The sequence below is a fragment of the Dama dama genome, chromosome 11, assembly GCF_033118175.1.
Source record: "Dama dama isolate Ldn47 chromosome 11, ASM3311817v1, whole genome shotgun sequence".
Classification (NCBI taxonomy): domain Eukaryota; kingdom Metazoa; phylum Chordata; class Mammalia; order Artiodactyla; family Cervidae; genus Dama; species Dama dama.
This window is the reverse complement of record NC_083691.1, coordinates 44,949,727-44,970,107: the sequence shown is the minus strand read 5'-3', so window position 1 is coordinate 44,970,107 and position 20,381 is coordinate 44,949,727.

Below are 20,381 nucleotides of genomic sequence, written 5' to 3'. Positions count from 1 at the left end.
TCAGTGACTCCAGACAACCTCATCATGGTTGTTTGCCCTGATAACCATCGCAGTGAGTATACCCCTGGTTTCGGCAAAAGCAAAGAATTATACTTATTGGACATATATAATTAACCCCCATTACTAAAACCCATTGATTGGGGGCATTTTATGATCCCCATTTATGTTAATGATTCTATGATCCCCGTGTATGTTAATGATTCTTCCTGGATACCAGGACCTGAAGATACATGCCTTCCTCTTGTTTAAAAAGAGGAAGGGGTTCCCTTCAGTGTTACTTATGGGTATGAATCCTGGCTAATTTGTGTAGGACCAGCTACAGGATGTGTTAAATTATCTATGCAAGCCTGGCTGTCCACTAATTCTTTAAATCATAACTACAGTAAGGTTCAACTACATCTTCTCTCTGGTCTGAGTTTTGCTTACAACGACTTAGAACCCAATAATGACAGCAAATGAGACAGACCTTTATGTGAGCATCGCAAGCTGTGGACTGAAAAACAAGATCGTATTCAGTGGGATAATTGCCGTGGGACTGAGGGAGTAATTTTGATTATGGTTCCTATGGAATTGTATGGGACTGGTCCTCTAAGGGGTATGCAGTCTCTGATTGCTCTCATCAAAATCAGTCCTGCAATCCTCACAAAAGGCTGCATTAGCAGGTGCATAAACTCTTTGACCATATTACCATACTACCACTCATTCAGATCATCCAATTATATGGCATGGTAATGACATGTCACCCGACTTTTCCACAACTGGATCAAGGAAGAGGGCAAAGGGAGATTTGGAAACTGACTTTAAGTCTTAAGAAATTCCAAATTTGGGATGGACATTATTCCAATAAAACTAATTATTCATTGACATTTAATACCAGTACAAATTGGACATTTTCTATTCAGGCTTGTGTGAGAGATCCTTATGTGCTCTTGAAAGGAACAGTTTCTATCAATGAATGTGTACAAGAACTTTCTTACCAGGATTGCAAATTATATACTTGCTTAAATTCTTCACTTTATAATTCTAATCACTCATTAGTTATATTAAGAAGGAGATTGGGAATATGGCTTCCAGGAAATCAAACCAGACCTTGGGAAGGCTCCCCTGAAATACATGCTCTTTTAAAGGTTATAAAGAAAGTACTGCAACATTCCAAAAGGTTTATTGAACTCCTTATAGCAGCCACGGTGGGAATTATTGCTATAGCCACGACTGCAGCAGAGCCAGGGTGGCCCTGCATCAAACTGTACAAACGACTACATTTGTACAGCAGTGGCACCAACATGCAAGTTCTGCCTGCGGAAGTCAAACCCACAGAGACTAAAAAATTAACGGATGACTGATTGATTTAGAAATTACAGTTCTCCTACTAGGGGACAAAATGCAAAATTTAAAATTACAGATTCATCTTAAGTGTGATTGAAATATCTCATTTTGTGTCACACATAAGCAAAATCAAAGTACACATACTTGGGATCAATTATCTAAATATTTGAGAGGAAACATTTGTAATAATCTATCCTTAGATATTACAAGGCTACTATTTCTAATATGCAAAATGTTCACTTACAATTACTCCCAGAAACTGCTTTATTTAAGGAAATTGGGGAAAGCTTACATAAACTTAAGCCCATGATGTGGATTAAAACTTTAGGGGGAGGATTACTTGGTACTATAATATCAGGATGTATATTTTTAACTGTTTTGTGGTTAGTCCTCAGATGCACAAGAAAAACCATCCAAGAACTGATGAAGAAAAACGTTGCTCAGATAGCGTAAATACTCCTGTAAAAACAAGAAGGGGAAGATGTAGTGGGAATTCCTAATAATGTACTTTCATAGCCTTGAGAAATTTCACAGAAATAGCACCTAGAAAAACAGCATATGTTAATACTGTGTTGATGATTATTTTTCATGTTTTTCTTAGAATAATAGCCTTGTTACAAACCCAAAGGCCAGACCCAGAAGGAGTATGACTGGGATCATGAAAGCATGGACCTTGGAACACCGGGTCGGCATTAGGTATGAACACTGCCTACACACTTGCTGATTGTTCCTGAGACTATCCCAGAAGGGAAGAGCCTGGGGTAAAAACAAGGAGATCTGGACTATGTCAATGTAGTATCTTGGGAAAGATAGATCAAAGAAAGTTTTGTAGTCTGCAATCAGGAATAAAATTTGGACTTAGAGTGGACTCTGCACCTCAGTCCAATAGAGGCTGCAGAGACCCATCGCATCAGATTTGGTGTTCTGTTTCCATTCTTGTTGCTCGCTCCCGGACCTTAAGGGCAACACTTAAGGTTGCAGTTCAATGACAGATTGCCAAGAGGCACCCATGTGTGTCCCCTGATTTCCACACATAGTCCTCCTTTCTCCCATTGTATAGTGGCAGCCCTGCCTCCACCTGCTGATCAGGGACAATGACCACTCCCAAGATGGTGACTCTTCTTCCTGTCTGTTGCTCCTCAGACACAGGAATCCAAAGTGCCCAGGCAGCATCCATAGTCTGTCATTCGCTATGTTCAATGGCAATAGTACACTCCCTGACCAGGCCCTACAACACTGCAGAGTCCGGAGTTGCTGAAACGGGAAACAGAAAATCCTCCAGTGAGGTGAAGGTAAGTGGGGCTACTTCTGCTTCCACTTCTTGGTTCCTAGGCACAGATTTCCTTCCTACTGGGGACACAGCACTATACAGAGACCTCTGATTCAGTGCATATACTGCATCCAGGAGCAATGCCCAGTTCTTAAGAGTCTTGCCTCCAACATAGCATTTCAGCTATGTTTTCAGCAGGTCATTCCTTCACTCTACCAGTTCAGCAGCTTCTGATGCTGCCATGAATCACAAGGTCCTGGCCGAAACACCCACACCTCCTTTATTCAGAACAGGGTCCCCTGGTCATATCTTAGGTTGTGTGGGATTCTATGCTTGTGGATCAAATACTCTGTAAGCCCCTGGATACCTAAGCAGTGGTAATGGCTGCAATTCTGATGTTAGGAAAAGCAAATTCATATTCAAATAAATGTCCATATACATGAGAATGAACTTGTCTTCTGGGATGCAATGGGCCCGATCATCCTACTTATAACTGGTCAGCCTCCTTAAAGAAGAAAGCCATATGAGAGGCTGGGCTTTGGTCTCTGATGGGTTGGATATTCAGAGGCAGTAACTATGAGGCCGTCCTACGTGTGCGTGCTAAGTCACTTCAGTTGTGTCCAACTCTTTATGACCCCGTGGAATGTAGCCCACTAGGCCATCGGGTCCATATGTAGCTTCTGTCTCTGCCACCGTGGCCACTCTGTTCATGTGCCCATTGTGCCAATTCCAATGACAAAGCTTGCACCTATAATCGAGCTGACCCATCTGTAACAAGATTGGCCTTTTTCCTCCTCCTTTAGCTGATCATACTGGATGTTCCCTTGGCCGCAGAGGTGAGCTAAGGGAGGGACACTATTGCTCTTAGTAGGTCCAGGATGTCCCAGTCAAGTTACTTAACCACGACTATCAATTTGGCAGCCAGAAGAGGAGGTGGCACAGCACCAGAGGAGGTATCGGTTGCCTGTGCCATCCTGCACAGGGAAGTGCGGGCCACAGGAGGGGGCTCAGGAGACTCTGCAGAGCCACTGTCTTTGAGGGTATCCACTGAGATGTTATCATTCCATGTTTCAGGACTGCAGGTTTTTCTCAACCAGAGTATAATGGACCTGCGATGTCTGAGCATTCAACTGTTTGGGGGGCTCCGAACTATTGGATCCTGAGTTTACTCCTCAGTGTGCTGACTCTTCTACTTTCTAAGCTACCAAAGAGATCTTCTGGCTCTTGTATTTAGCTGTAACTGTTTGTTAATTGCCCTCCATTTCCAATTATTCCTCTGTAAGTTGTCAATGCAACTTGTTAATGCCCGACCAATTCCATTACCCTTATGCTTGATCACATGCATTTAAAAAGGCTTGAATCATCTCACAAGCCAGGGCATTCTGCACTGGGATGGCACTCTCTCAAGTCACTACTGGTGATATTTTTAGCAACTGGGCTACCACTTGTGGCTGAGACTATCCATGACCACATACCACTTGGACAGGGGAATCCTCCTTGACAGCAGGGAGGTATGTGATCTAGCCCTCAAACTGAGTTTGTCATTTTAGTCCGCTTCCAGAATCACTTGTGTTGGTGGGTCCTCTGGGCAGCAGATATCAAGGCAGGGTTAGAAACTCAAGAGGTTTATTGCTGATAACATCTATTAAAGGACAAAAGGGAAAAGGAGCAGTAGTCAGGATAAAAGTTTAAAGCGTGATACAGGTCTGACACCTGGAAAGGAGAAGGGAAAGGAAGAAGGACAGAATAGTAAGAGCCTTAAACTGAAGTATGGCTTTGACAAAATCTTGGCCAGCACACAGAGGGGGCCAACATCGGGCAGAAATGTCCAGGCACTCGTAGCTAAGCCATGCTTAGTCACCTATCTGAAATAGACTGGGAGCTTCCTGGAGATAGTGGCTCTGGTGCGTAGTAACTGGAGGACAGAAGAGGACTTCTGAGGTTTTGGTAATGATCTGTTTCTTAGTCTGGATTTCATGTGTGTGGTCATTTTATAAAATTTTATCAAGCCCAGCTTTTATTTGTGAACTTTCATGAATATATGCTGTATTCATATTTTTTAAAAGTATTTTTTCTTAGGAAACTTAAGTTTCCATCGGTGCAGGACCTGCTACATAAATTATAGGACAGTCATACAATGGAATAATAAAATGGTTTTAAAATGATGATGAAAATCTATATTTACTGGTACTAAAGTATGTTTGTGATATAGCATTTTTTAATTTAAAAAAGTGACACAAAAATATGTTCAATATGATGCCTTTTACCAAAAATGTAATAAGGCATGTTTTTATACTTAGAGAAAGGATTATGGGTATTTTATACCCATAATGGGAAGACAATGGGAAGACAAAAAATACCCATAATATTTTATTAACATAAAATATTAATAGTGGTTATCTTTGGACAGTATATTAATGATTATCATTTTATCTTTTTAATGTAGTTTCTAAATTTTTATAATGAAAATTTAATACTTTTCTAGTCAGATCACTTCCCCAAAAAGTATTTAAAAATAAATGAATTGGTCTATGTTTTAAAATAAGTAATGAATCTATCTTTCAAGGCTCACACTGAGCATCTACAATGAACAGAACTTTGTGCTAGGTTTTTACAGAGATTTAAAAAAAATTTTTTTTTAATTGTTTTATGAGGATAAACTTTGGGAGTTTATCCTCTTCTTAGAGACATGACAGACACACACATAATTAGAGAGTTAGTTTATAGTTGACAGCCAGGTTATGAGATCCTATCCTTTAGGGTAGGGAATCAAAACTTTTTTTTTATTGGGACTTCCCTAGTGGTCCAGTGGCTAAGAGCCCATGCTCTCAGTGCAGGGGGCTGGGTTTGATCCCTGGTCAGGGAACTAGATCCTACATGCCACAACTAAGACCCGATGCAGCCAAATAGATATGCTATTTTTTTTTTAAAGCTTATTTATCTATATGCACCCAGGGTCTTTTGCATCACCTGGAATATGATATAGAAGTTCCATATGTATTGAAGAAATTAGTTAATGAATAATAGATCAATTAAAAAAAAAGAATGTCAGATGAGTAAAAGGCATTTGGAACTAGGGAATTGTATGGGATGTCTACAGAACTGGCAATGTCATCCATGATCATGTTTCAGCCAGTCTATAATGTGATGACTCCTGAATCCTTACCTCCTACACTTACTTCTTTCATGAGTTTTAGACAAATATTTATAACAGCAAACCTGATGCTGACACCTGGCTATTCCAAAGGCACCTGCAATGTTCAAGGTTGAATTCATTTTTCCACTACTCCTGTTCTTCCTTCTCCTGCTGCTAATGCCACTCAGACCAGAATCATAGAAGTCATCTTGGACTTCATCTTCTCCCTCAGTTTTCACATTCAGTTTGTTATTAAAATGTTATTTCTACTTCTAGATCATTTTGGAATTTGGACTTTGCTCCCCTCTGGTTTCTTCCCTCTGGTCATTCTACCTTATTATCCGTTGTCTCTGTCATTGCTTAGTTGATTTTTCTATAATAAAATGCAAATTTAATCACAATTCTCTTCCTTAGGGTTGTCTAATAGCTCTTTGCTGTTGTCATAAAACCCACAGTCTTTGATTAGCTTGGCTTACATTGTCTTCCACAATTGGTCCTTTCTACCTTGTCCACCTCCCCGCAAGGCTGGGAGCTCCTGGTGTTGGGGATTATATTCTCTTCATCTTCATCATTCCAGTGCCTAACACAGTTTTAAGAACCCAATAAAGCTTTCCTAAATGAGTGGATAAAGAGGTAAGCCCTGAAGTAGGCTTTGAAGTTTGGGTTAAGTGGATAAAATATAGATAGAGGATCTAATCTGGATCCTTTACACAATTATTGAGTTCCTAAGGTGAGTTTATTGATGAAAGACATTCCTTGTCATTAATTTTTGTATCTCCATAACGTTGCAATGTTTAGCATATAATAGATGTTCAATACATATTTGATTAATTAATCAATAAGTTGATTAATGTTATTATGTATTAAGCCAATTGAGTATTTCTTTTGGGAAATGTAATGCTTAATTAGCTACAGAGCAACTTATTTGGGGAACAGATGAAAACTCCATTAATACTTTGTGACAAGGCTACTATGCTCGCCAGATACCTGAGCAAACAGAACAGCCCTGAAGGCAATTAAATAGGGCATATTTTCTATTGACCAGAATAGGGACCTGCTGTTGAAGAGGACATCTGTCTTCCTGAGGTCAGCAGCTCCAGCATTAGGTTTAATAACTGTAACCAGATCTGGCTACAGGTGCTGCCAGAACAGGGCTATCCCAAGGTGTCATTCAGTTCAGTTCAGTTCAGTTCAGTTGCTCAGTCGTGTCCGACTCTTTGCGACCCCGTGGACTGCAGCATGCCAGCCCTCCCTGTCCATCGTCAACTCTCAGAGTTTACTCAAACTCATGTCCATTGAGTTGGTGATGCCATCCAACCATCTCATCCTCTGTCATCCCCTTCTTCTCCTGCCTTCAATCTTTCCCAGCATCAGGGTCTTTTCAAATGGGTCAGTTCTTCGCATAAGGAGGCTAATTTTGGATAAATACCTCCTGGAGGCTTTTAGTATTTCAAAATGAAGACTGTATGCTCTAAGAAGTCATAAAAATTACTGGAGTTTCCATTTTCAGTAGAGAGTTAAACTCACATCTTTTATAGTTGGGACATGTAATGGACATGCTGACATTTTAATACTTATATTGAGGTTTAGAAGTAAAATATTTTACTAGGAACTTGTTAAGATCCTAGGAACTTGTTTGCAAAATAGCAGTGTTATAAAAAGTCACCCTGGTGCAATACGATCACTCCTTTCGGAGAACTTGCAAGTAAATTTAGTTAGTTAAAGCTTCTGCCAGCATGATTCTAGCCCAGGGAATAACAAGGATATCTTCAGTTGCCAGTTGATCTTATCTGCTGCTTCTCCTGCTGCCTAATTTGGAGAAACTCCGTTTTGCTGCAGGTTCAAGTCTCTGGATTATTGTACCCTTGGACTTTTTTTCTCCATCTATTTGTTTCTCTGGAGCTTTTGAGGAAACTTTGTTGTCTGTGATGTAGTGCCTTTTACTCAAAATACAACAGGGTAAGCTGGTTAAAATATCAACAGTCAAGACTTTGTAAAGCTTTTTTTTTTTTTCTCTTTGTAAAGCTTTTTGACAGGAAGGGTATTAACCAACTTATTAGTTAAATGAAGAGATTAAAACTTAATAACAACCTTGGCTAGTCTTCCATCATTAAGTTGGAATGTGGCTAAAGGCTTTCTACTGTCATGCCAAAACAAAATGCTTTTCTTGCTTCCGGTTTAACTAGCTAGTAACTTCAACAAATAAAGCTTAAATCTTAAATTGAGATGGTTTCCTTTTGACCCTCTAGAGCAGAAAATGCAGAAACAAAAAGGAAGAAGACCAATTTATTCATCCTGGTCACCAAGAGGCTTGGAGCTTTACGGAAATATTTCCCCAGAGATGAAACGATGTCATTTACAGTTCTCTAGAAAATTAATAAGGCAATTTGATATTTAATGCTTCTGCAGTCTTAGCATAGTGTCTTTTTTTTAATTTATTTTTTTTTATTGAAGGAAAACTGCTTTACAGAATTTTGCTGTTTTCTGTCAAACCTCAGCATGCATCAGCCATAAAGTGAGTGAAGTCTCTCAGTCGTGTCCGACTCTTTGCAACCCCATGGACTGTAGGCCACCAGGCTCCTCTGTCCATGGGATTTCCCAGGCAAGAATACTGGAGTGGGTTGCCATTCCTTCTCCAAGCATGGTGTCTTCTTATAGCCCTGAGCTATGTGTTTAAGTGCACATCAAAATGTCAAAGTGATGACTGTGGCTTTGTAGTAGAGTCTGAAGTCAGGAAGGTTGATTCCTCCAGTTCCATTCTTCTTTCTCAAGATTACTTTGGCTATTCGAGGTTTTTTGTATTTCCATACAAATTGTGAAATTCTTTGGTCTAGTTCTGTGAAAAATACCGTTGGTAGCTTGATAGGGATTGCATTGAATCTATAGACTGCTTTGGGTAGAATAGCCATTTTGACAATATTAATTCTTCCAATCCATGAACACGGTATGTTTCTCCATCTGTTTGTGTCCTCTTTGATTTCTTTCATCAGTGTTTTATAGTTTTCTATGTATAGGTCCTTTGTTTCTTTAGGTAGATATACTCCTAAGTATTTTATTCTTTTTGTTGCAATGGTGAATGGTATTGTTTCCTTAATTTCTCTGTCTGTTTTTTCATTGTTAGTATATAGGAATGCAAGGGATTTCTGTGTGTTAATTTTATATCCTGCAACTTTACTATATTCATTGATTAGCTCTAGTAATTTTCTGGTAGAATCTTTAGGGTTTTCTATGTAGAGGATCATGTCATCTGCAAACAGTGAGAGTTTCACTTCTTCTTTTCCTATCTGGATTCCTTTTACTTCTTTTTCTGCTCTGATTGCTGTGGCCAGCACTTCCAACACTATGTTGAATAGTAGTGGTGAGAGTGGGCACCCTTGTCTTGTTCCTGATTTCAGGGGAAATGCCTTCAATTTTTCACCATTGAGGGTGATGCTTGCTGTGGGTTTGTCATATATAGCTTTTATTATGTTGAGGTATGTTCCTTCTATTCCTGCTTTTTGGAGAGTTTTAATCGTAAATGAGTGTTGAATTTTGTCAAAGGCTTTCTCTGCATCTATTGAGATAATCATATGGTTTTTATCTTTCAATTTGTTAATGTGGTGTATTACATTGATTGATTTGCGGATATTAAAGAATCCTTGCATTCCTGGGATAAAGCCCACTTGGTCATGGTGTATGATTTTTTTAATATGTTGTTGGATTCTGTTTGCTAGAATTTTGTTAAGGATTTTTGCATCTATGTTCATCAGTGATATTGGCCTGTAGTTTTCTTTTTTTGTGGCATCTTTGTCTGGTTTTGGAATTAGGGTGATGGTGGCCTCATAGAATGAGTTTGGAAGCTTACCTTCTTCTGGAATTTTCTGGAAGAGTTTGAGTAAGATAGGTGTTAGCTCTTCTCTAAATTTTTGGTAGAATTCAGCTGTGAAGCCATCTGGTCCTGGGCTTTTGTTTGCTGGAAGATTTTTTATTACAGTTTCGATTTCCTTGCTTGTGATGGGTCTGTTAAGATCTTCTATTTCTTCCTGGTTCAGTTTTGGAAGGTTATACTTTTCTAAGAATTTGTCCATTTCATCCAAGTTGTCCATTTTATTGGCATAGAGCTGCTGGTAGTAGTCTCTTATGATCCTTTGTATTTCAGTGTTGTCTGTTGTGATCTCTCCATTTTCATTTCTAATTTTGTTAATTTGGTTTTTCTCTCTTTGTTTCTTAATGAGTCTTGCTAATGGTTTGTCAATTTTGTTTATTTTTTCAAAAAACCAGCTTTTAGCTTTGTTGATTTTTGCTATGGTCTCTTTAGTTTCTTTTGCATTTATTTCTGCCCTGATTTTTAAGATTTCTTTCCTTCTGCTAACTCTGGGGTTCTTCATTTCTTCCTTCTCTAATTGCTTTAGGTGTAGAGTTAGGTTATTTAATTGGTTTTTTTCCTGTTTCTTGATGTAAGCCTGTAATGCTATGAACCTTCCCCTTAGCACTGCTTTTACAGTGTCCCATAGGTTTTGGGTTGTTGTGTTTTCATTTTCATTCATTTCTATACATATTTTGATTTCTTTTTCAAGACAGTATGGTACTGGCACAAAGACAGAAATATAGATCAATGGAACAGAATAGAAAGCCCAGAGATAAATCCACGAACCTATGGACACCTTATCTTTGACAAAGGAGGCAAGGATATACAATGGAAAAAAGACAACCTCTTTAACAAGTGGTGCTGGGAAAACTGGTCAACCACTTGTAAAAGAATGAAACTAGAACACTTTCTAACACCATACACAAAAATAAACTCAAAATGGATTAAAGATCTAAATGTAAGACCAGAAACTATAAAACTCCTAGAGGAGAACATAGGCAAAACACTCTCTGACATAAATCAAAGCAAGATCCTCTATGACCCACCTCCCAGAATATTGGAAATAAAAGCAAAAATAAACAAATGGGACCTAATGAAACTTAAAAGCTTTTGCACTACAAAGGAAACTATAAGTAAGGTGAAAAGACAGCCCTCAGATTGGGAGAAAATAATAGCAAATGAAGAAACAGACAAAGGATTAATCTCAAAAATATACAAGCAACTCCTGCAGCTCAATTCCAGAAAAATAAATAACCCAATCAAAAAATGGGCCAAAGAACTAAACAGACACTTCTCCAAAGAAGACATACAGATGGCTAACAAACACATGAAAAGATGCTCAACATCACTCATTATTAGAGAAATGCAAATCAAAACCACAATGAGGTACCATTACACGCCAGCCAGGATGGCTGCTATCCAAAAGTCTACAAGCAATAAATGCTGGAGAGGGTGTGGAGAAAAGGGAACCCTCTTACACTGTTGGTGGGAATGCAAACTAGTACAGCCGCTATGGAAAACAGTGTGGAGATTTCTTAAAAAACTGGAAATAGAACTGCCATATGACCCAGCAATCCCACTTCTGGGCATACACACCGAGGAAACCAGATCTGAAAGAGACACGTGCACCCCAATGTTCATCGCAGCACTGTTTGTAATAGGCAGGACATGGAAGCAACCTAGATGCCCATCAGCAGATGAATGGATAAGGAAGCTGTGGTACATATACACCATGGAATATTACTCAGCCATTAAAAAGAATTCATTTGAACCAGTCCTAATGAGATGGATGAAGCTGGAGCCCATTATACAGAGTGAAGTAAGCCAGAAAGATAAAGAACATTACAGCATACTGACACATGTATATGGAATTTAGAAAGGTGATAACGATAACCCTATATGCAGAACAGAAAAAGAGACACAGAAATACAGAACAGACTTTTGAACTTTGTGGGAGAATGTGAGGGTGGGATATTTCAAAAGAACAGCATGTATACTATCTATGGTGAAACAGATCACCAGCCCAGGAGGGATGCACGAGACAAGTGCTCCGGCCTCGTGCACTGGGAAGACCCAGAGGAATCGGGTGGAGAGGGAGGTGGGAGGGGGGATCGGGATTGGGAATACATGTAAATCCATGGCTGATTCATATCAATGTATGACAAAACCCACTGGAAAAAAATAATAATAATAATAAAAAAAAAATTAAAAAAAAAAAAAAACTAAAAAAAACAAAATGTCAAAGTGAACCTCTACACATCACCCCTTTCTGCTGTTTTAAAAATGGTTTCTTTCTTAATTATTTTCAGACTAACAACTTTATTTGAAAACAATTTGAAATGTCTCTGAGTAATTATGAGCAAGGGTTTCCCAGTGGTAAAGGGGTTCAGTGGTAAAGAATCTGTCAGTTCAAGGAGATGCAAGAGATGCGAGTTGATCCTTAGGTTGGGAAGATCCCCTGGAGGAGGAAATGGCAATCCACTCCAGTATTCTTGCCTGGAAAATCCCAAGGACAGAGGAGTCTGGTGGGCTACAGTCCCTGGGGTCACAAAGAGTTGGTCATGACTGAGTGAGGATGCAGACATGCAATTATGAGCAAAGCTGGTCATCTGGTACTCGCTCAACATTCAGTTCAGTTCAGTCACTCAGTCGTGTCCGACTCTCTGTGACCCTATGAATTGCAGCACGCCAGGCCTCCCTGGCCATCACCAACTCCCAGAGTTTACTCAAACTCATGTCCATCGAGTCGGTGATGCCATCCAGCCATCTCATCCTCTGTCATCCCCTTCTCTTCCTGCCCCCAGTCCCTCCCAGCATCAGGGTCTTTTCCAATGAGTCAACTCTTCACATGAGGTGGCCAAAGTATTGGAGTTTCAGCTTCCGCACCAGTCCTTCCAATGAACACCCAGGACTGATCTCCTTTAGGATGGACTGGTTGGATCTCCTTGCAGTCCAAGGGACTCTCAAGAGTCTTCTCCAACACCACAGTTCAAAAGCATCACTTTATATGGCTGATTCATATCAATGTATGACAAAACCCACTGAAATGTTGTGAAGTAATTAGCCTCCAACTAATAAAAAAAAAAAAAAAAAGCATCAATTTAGGAGCAAATGCAGCCTTCTTGGAGTTTGGTACTTATGAATATTCATGAGGGGCAAGGTATCCTAGTGGTTAAAGGCACCAGTTCTGAAATCTGATGTACTGGGTTTGAGTCCTGGGTCCACTGCTCACTAGTTATGACTTGTGCAAGTTAATTAAAATCTCATTGGTTAAGTAGTGAAAGTTGTTCAGTTGTGTCTGACTCTTTGCAACCCCACGGACTATACAGTCCATCGAATTCTCCAGGCCAGAATACTGGAGTGGGTAGCCTTTCCCTTCTCCAGGGGATCTTCCCAACCCAGGGATTGAACCCATGTTGGTGGATTCTTTACCAGATGAGCCACAAGGAAAGCCCAAGAATACTGGAGTGGGTAGCCTATCCCTTCTTCCCAACCCAGGAACCAAACCAGGTCTCCTGCATTGCAGGCAGATTCTTTACCAACTGAGCTATCAGCGAAGCCCATTGTGTTAAAAGGGAACAATAAGAGGATCTACTAGCCTAACACAGTGCCTTGCACAATAGCAAGTGCTTGGTAAATCTAATTAGCAATAATAATAATAACAAGCAACAGCAGAAAAACCTTTTACCTACAAGATTTTGCATTAAGTTTTGAGAATACGAAAGTATGTAAGATATGTGTTCCATCCTTCTCAGGCTGATTGGAGAGAAAGGATACATATACACATATGTTTATTAGACATATATATTAATAATAAGTTGAGCCTCACAGCTGTGAGTGGGTGAAGGGAAGGTTTGTTGAAGAAGAAAGACAGGAGCTTGACCTTGGAGGAAAGGCAGGATTCAGATATGTTGACTACAAGACTGGGTGTATTCTCAGGGCTGTCAAAATTGCATAACTGACTTTTCTTGTCAATCTTCTTGAGCATCTCAGGCACTTCAAAGGCTAAGACTTCGACGCCTATGTACTTCCCAAGTTGTATGTGAAACTACATTACTGCGTAAGTTGTGCCACTCACAGGAAGGCAGTCAGGAATCGCTCTCGGGAAAGCCCAGAAGGACCGAACACCTCCACCCGGATTTAGACCTGCGGGTGCTGCTCCACGTCCTCCACCAAAGCTCATGTAAGGATCCAAGTCCTTAAAGACTGAGGAAATATTGGTTTCTCTGAAAAGACAATAAAATGGAAATTATACACTATGTAGCATGTTGAATATATGTTGCCAGATGGAGTGGGGGTTGTGTACATCTTATTTCTGTCTTTGGTCTCCCTAGTTTGCATAGCTTAGGGGTGGGGGCGAGGAATTAGGACATCTGTGTTTGATTAATTCAGCCTGGCAAACGGCTTAAGTTGGTGTCTTAAAAATGGGGAGGAAACTAGCAGAGTGAGGAGTGCATCAGGAAGTGACTTACACTAAGGTGTGCATTTCTCTTGTGGCAACATGAAGACTTTAATAAAAGTCCACAGCTTGAAGAGCATAAGGGATCTGTACTCAGGTCCTTAACCTTGTCAAGTTTACTTGCCTACCTTGATCTGCTGCTAAGCCAATCACCCAACCTTCATCTTTCTGTGGTACATTGCTCTATGGGGTGACAATGCCCTGAATGCCAGGTGTTGGTAGAAATTTGTGGAAGTCCCACAAGAGGGGAAAGAGGGGAGTTTGTGCAAAAAGTCTGGGAAAAGGCTGTAGTCTGTGTGGCAAAGGCTCATTTGTTCCAGAATTCAGAAATTAGAGGGTTCCCAGTTAGGAATACACAGATGACCCTTTAACAACATGGGTTTAACTGCAGGGGGCGGGGGTTGTTTTGTTTTCAGTAAATACATACTACGGGATCCACAGTTGGTTGAATCCTCAAGTGCGAAAGTACAGATACAAAAAGCTAACTCCATAATTATATAAGGATTTTGAAGAGATGGTACCCCTAACCAATGCTTTGTTCAAGGGTCAAATGTACATGTATATTTGAAAAATTAATATGTGAATGGTTTGCTAAGGACTTTGCTGGTTAGGTTATATGATTTTTCCTTAAGCTAAACTAGTAGCTTGGAAGTTTTGATTAAATTAACACATTGTTCTGGGACAAAAAAAAAATTGTGCTATATTTTACAGTAAAAGTATATACATGCCTACCTTTTTTTGAGATAACATAAACAGATATATCCCTGGTCCTGAGATATAATAAAACCTCTGGACTATTCAAGTTTATGGACAGCTTAATAAATCATGCTTAAGGAAAAGTGTGTGGTCCAATTTAGTCCATGGGAAATATGATAGTGAGTTTGATGAGGGTGACAGCAGTGAAGAGGGAGAGAAGTGTATAGATTCATGATCTTTACAGACAGCCTACTTTAGACATGATATATTGAAGTTAATAATAATATTTTCCAAAAAGACTCTTCTCTAGAGACAATAAAGATATTTGGTGCTCTATCATAACTAGAAACTTAATCAAAAGATAGTAAAAAAAACAAAACAAAACAAAACCAAACAATGACATGCTGCTGGTGGAGCTACTAAAATATCTATCTTGAAACCATACTCATTCATTTATTCTTTTATTCATTAAAACTTAAGATATTATGTTTCCTTCTATGTGCCATGCAGTATATGTTAGGTATTGCATATCCAATTGTGAATGAAATAGATGTTTCCTTCTCTCATGGAGCTAGAAGAACACAGACAATAAAATATCACTATATAATTGTATATTCATCCATTTACTCCAAGAACTAATTCTTTTAAGACTTTTTCTGATGTGGATCATTTTTAAAGTCTTTGTTGAACTTGTTACAATATTACTTCTGTTTTCTATTTTTTGGTTTTTTGGCCCCAAGGCATGTGAGATCTTAGTTCCCTGACCAGGGATCAAACCTGCATCCCCTGCATCGGAAGTCGAAGTCTTAACCCCTGGACCACCAGGGAAGTACCAAGAACTAATTCTTGAGCACATATTCTGTGTTGGGGAATATTTAGGGTTCTGAACACATAATGATGAGCAAAAATAGACTGGTTTCTGCCATCATGGGGCCTACATTCTGAAGAGAAAGGCAACTTAGAGTTAAACTAAGATAGTAAAGTTATAACTATGTAAGAGCTATGAAGGAATACAGAATAAGGAAATTTGACCTCACAAAGAGGTCAAGGGAGGCCTTCCTGAAAAAGTGAAGATGGATGGAGAACTGAAAGATGAGGAAGAGTTAGCTGGCAAGAGGGGGAAGGGGAGAACATTTCAGATAGAGGGAAAAGCATGTTGCTGAGGCCATGATATGTTATAGAGGCTGAAAGACGTTAAATTTGGCTAGAAGATGAAGATTAATCCATGCAAGAGACAGAGAGGGAAGTTAGAGGTGAAGAAACTAACCCACAGAAGCTGTGAGAAGACAGTGTTTCAAAAAGGAAATCATGGACAACAGAGTCAAATGTTGCTGAGAGGTTAAGTAATATGAGAACTGAGAATGTCCCCTGGATTTCACAACTTGCAGGTCATTGGTCAGTCCAGTGGAATGATGGGCCAGAAGCCAGAATGGAATGGTTTGAGAGTGAGTCAAAGGTCAGTGAGGAAATGTAGGGAGCAAGAGTATAGATTAGGAATCACATTTGGTCACATGTAATGGAACCTGATGACAGTAGCTTAACTAAATAGAGTTATTTTTCTCACATAGCAAGAATGACAGAGGGTGACATTCAGGCTGGTGCAGTAGTTCCATGATATCATTAATGTCCTAGAACCTTTCTTTCTGTTCTGTCATCCTCAGTGTGTGGCTTTTTCTGTTTTGTTTTGTTTTTTTTTCCAATCAGGAATTCAAAATGGCTACTCACTATCAAGCCATTGCTACAGACAGAAGGAAGAAAGAAACATCAGGGGAAAGGTCTGATACCTATACCAGGAAAGCAAACATCGTCTAAATCCACAGCTGACTTCACATCACCTGTCAGAGCTGTGCCATGTGGACATTCCTAGCTGCAAGGGAGGCTAGGAAATGAAACTCTTTAGTTTGACCCATGTACTTATACATACATATATTCAGAGTACATCATGAGAAATGCTGAGCTGGCTATAGCAAAAACTGGAATCAAGATTGCCAGGAGAAATATTAATAACCTCAGATATACAGATGACACCACCCTTTATGGCAGAAAGTGAAGAACTAAAGAGCCTCTTGATGAAAGTGAAAGAGAGTGAAAAATTTGGCTTAAAACTCAACATTCAGAAAACTAAGATCACATCCGGTCCCATCACTTCATGGCAAATAAGATGGGAAAACAGTGGAAACAGTGGCAGACTTTATTTTGGGGGGCTCCAAAATCACTGCAGATGGTGACTGCAGCCATGAAATTAAAACATGCTTACTCCTTGGAAGAAAAGTTATGACCAACCTAGACAACATATTAAAAAGCAGAGACATTACTTTGCCAACAAAGGTCCATCTAGTCAAGGCTATGGTTTTTCCAGTAGTCATGTGAGAGCTGGACTATAAAGGAAGCTGAGTGCCAAAGAATTGATGCTCTTGAATAATGGTGGTGGAGAAGAGTCTTGAGAGTACCTTAGACTGCAAGGAGATCCAACCAGTCCATCCTAAAGGAAATCAGTCCTGAATATTCATTGGAAGGACTGATGCTGAAGCTGAAACTCCGATACTTTGGCCACCTGATGCAAAGATCTGACTCATTGGAAAAGACCCTGATGCTGGGAAACATTGAAGGCAGGAGGAGAAGGGGACGACAGAGGATGACATGGTTGGATGGCATCACCAACTCAATGGACATGAGTTTGAGTAAACTCCGGGAGTTGGTGATGGACAGGGAGGCCTGGCGTGCTGCAGTCCATGGGGTCACAAAGAGTTGGACACGACTGAGCGACTGAACTGAGCTGAGTTTGACCCATTGCTTCCGTGAGAGAATCAGCTTCTGTGGGAAACATGGGAGAAGGATGTTGAGAAGGCGACCACTGCAGCTGCACAGCATGCATAAATCACATGTTCAAAAAGTGTGTCACAAAGGGAAGGAGATAATAAGATCATAGGATGATAGTTGGAGGGGGGATGTGGAATTGAGTGACTTTTTTTTTTTTAATGGGAATGACTGGAATGTATTTCAAACTTGATAAGAAGGATCTAATCAAGAAAGAGAAAGCTTAAACATACAAGAACAAAAAACTATAACTGACAGTGTAATGTTCCTTAGAAGGAGGGAATGGAATCTAAATGAGAAGTGCTGTGCTGTGCTTAATCGCTCAGTCATGTCCCAATGGACTGTAGCCCACCAGGCTTCTCTGTCCATGGGGATTCTCCATGCAAGAATACTGCCATGCCCTCCTCCAGGGGGTCTTCCCAACCCAGGGATCAAACCCAGGTCTCCTGCATTGTAGGCAGATTCTTTACTGCCTGAACCACCAGGGAAGGACAGGCTCTCAGTTTTAACAACAGGAAGGAGGAAAGTAGGTTTATATGCTTTATATTCAGAAATGGTGCTTCTCTTTCCTCTATAATGTTGGAGATGAGGTTTGCTACTGCCAATGAGAAGACAGAAAGAAGTGATCAGGGTTTTGAGAAATTTGAGATGTTAAAGTTTGAAATACCTGTTTTAGAGTAAAACTGTCTCAAGTACAAAGGGCACGAATAAACTGCAATCAGGGAAATGTTGTTCCCATGTGACTTTCCTGAGAAGTATGTTACAGAATGAGCTTCCAACAATCAGAATGAATAGAAAGACATCAACAAAAGGCCCAGCGTTGAGTATTAAATATACAGTGATTTACAGAACTACCCACACCCATGCCTATGCTTAGCTGACTATAGTCCCATTTCCATGATTAATGTAAACATCATTTATTCAAGAAAATATTGAGTGAACATCCTCTACACACTAGATACTTATGCATGTTATGCAGCAAGCTAGGACAAGTTGGGGTGGATGAGAAAGAGAGCCAGGGAGAGGGCAGCAGTGAGAAAGCAACTGCTTAAAAGGGTGGACAAACTCTTAACTGGGGAGGTGCATGGAAGTCTTAACATTCAGGCCTAGGGGGAGTGGCTAAACTCCACCCAGGCAATGGCATGCAAGGGGCAGTCTGATCTGAGGATAAGATAGGCAATTGTCATGGTGCCAGGGTGCCAGGCAGGTGTCATGGTGCCAGGTGCCATAGAGCCATGGTGCCTAGAGTCAGATCAATAAGGCACCTGGAAGAGAGGTCTAGCTGTGAAGACAGTGGGTGCAAAGTCAGAGGGTGAAATAGGTTTCAGCAGGCCTGCTTTCTTCTTGGTTGATTCTTCAAAATATCAGCTTTGAGAGGTGGCAAGAAACCTAGATGTTAGATCCCCTAAAGTAAAGGAGCCTGAGAGACTGATACAAGAAAATTTCATCTGAAAAATGTTGCCCATATCAAGAGCTAGGCTACCCTGCATATGTGTCTATTTTACACTGCATAGTGCAATAAGATATTTCTACCTCTATATTCTACTTACCACTAAGGATATTTCTATTAATATATTCTACTATCACTATGGAGAGACTATATCATACTCAACAGAGCAGACAGTAATAATAACAACCACTGTTTACTGTACATACATCAGACACTGTTCTAGATACATAATGGGTTATATTTCATCTTGTCCTTAAAACAGCCCTCTCAGTTAGCTATTATTGTTCCTATTTACAGAGAAGAGGATGCTGAACCTGGTCCAGTAAGTTTAAATTATTTTGCCCAGCGTCTCATGGCTGTAAATGGTCAAACAAGGATTCCAGCCCATGTGTGACTCCAAACCTACCACTATGCCATAACTCTTACATCACGCTGTTCTGGTACAGTGCTGAACACTTCATGTCACTTAATGATGTTAATGCTTAATGACTTAATTGGTCTACTTCTTTAGTAAGCAAAACTGGGATCTTAGCCCATTTCTCTGTTGCTAAAAATCACAAGACCATGCTGCCCTCTATCAGCTTCAGTGACATTGGCCACTGGTAATTTTCAGAATGAATTTGACTTACAAAAATACTTACAAAAAACATTTTACTCAACGTTACCACATATATTGGGCTTTGCTGGTGGCTCAGCTGGTAAAGAATCAGCCTGCAAGGTCTCTGAGGCCTGGGTTTGATCCCTGGGTTGGGAAGATCCCCTGGATCTTCCCACTCCAGTATTCTGGCTACCTACTCCAGTAGTCTGGTCGCAAAGAGTTGGACATAACTGAGTGACTTTCACTTTCACTTTTACCACATATATTATGAGCACTGAAGCCGACACATTTTTACACACAAAAATCAATGCAAAATTTTTAATAACTATTAATTCAATTTGTGGTTCACTTCAGTTCAGTTCAGTCGCTCAGTCATGTCCAACTCTTTGCGACCCTGTGAACCACAGCACGCCAGGCCTCCCTGTCCATCACCAACTCCTGGAGTTTACCCAAACTCATGTCCATTGAGTCAGTGATACCATCCAACCATCTAATCCTCTGTCATCCCCTCTCCTCCTGCCCTCAATCTTTCCCAGCATCAGTTCAGTTCAATTTAGCCACTCAGTCGTGTCCAACTCTGTGACTCCACGGACTGCAGCATGCCAGGCCTCCCTGTCCATTACCAACTCCCAGAGTCCACCCAAACGCATATCCATTGAGTTGGTGATGCCATCCAATCATCTTATCCTCTGTTGTCCCCTTCTCCTCCTGTCCTCAATCTTTCCCAGCATCAGGGTCTTTTCCAATGAGTCAGCTCTTCACATCAGGTGGCCAAAGTATTG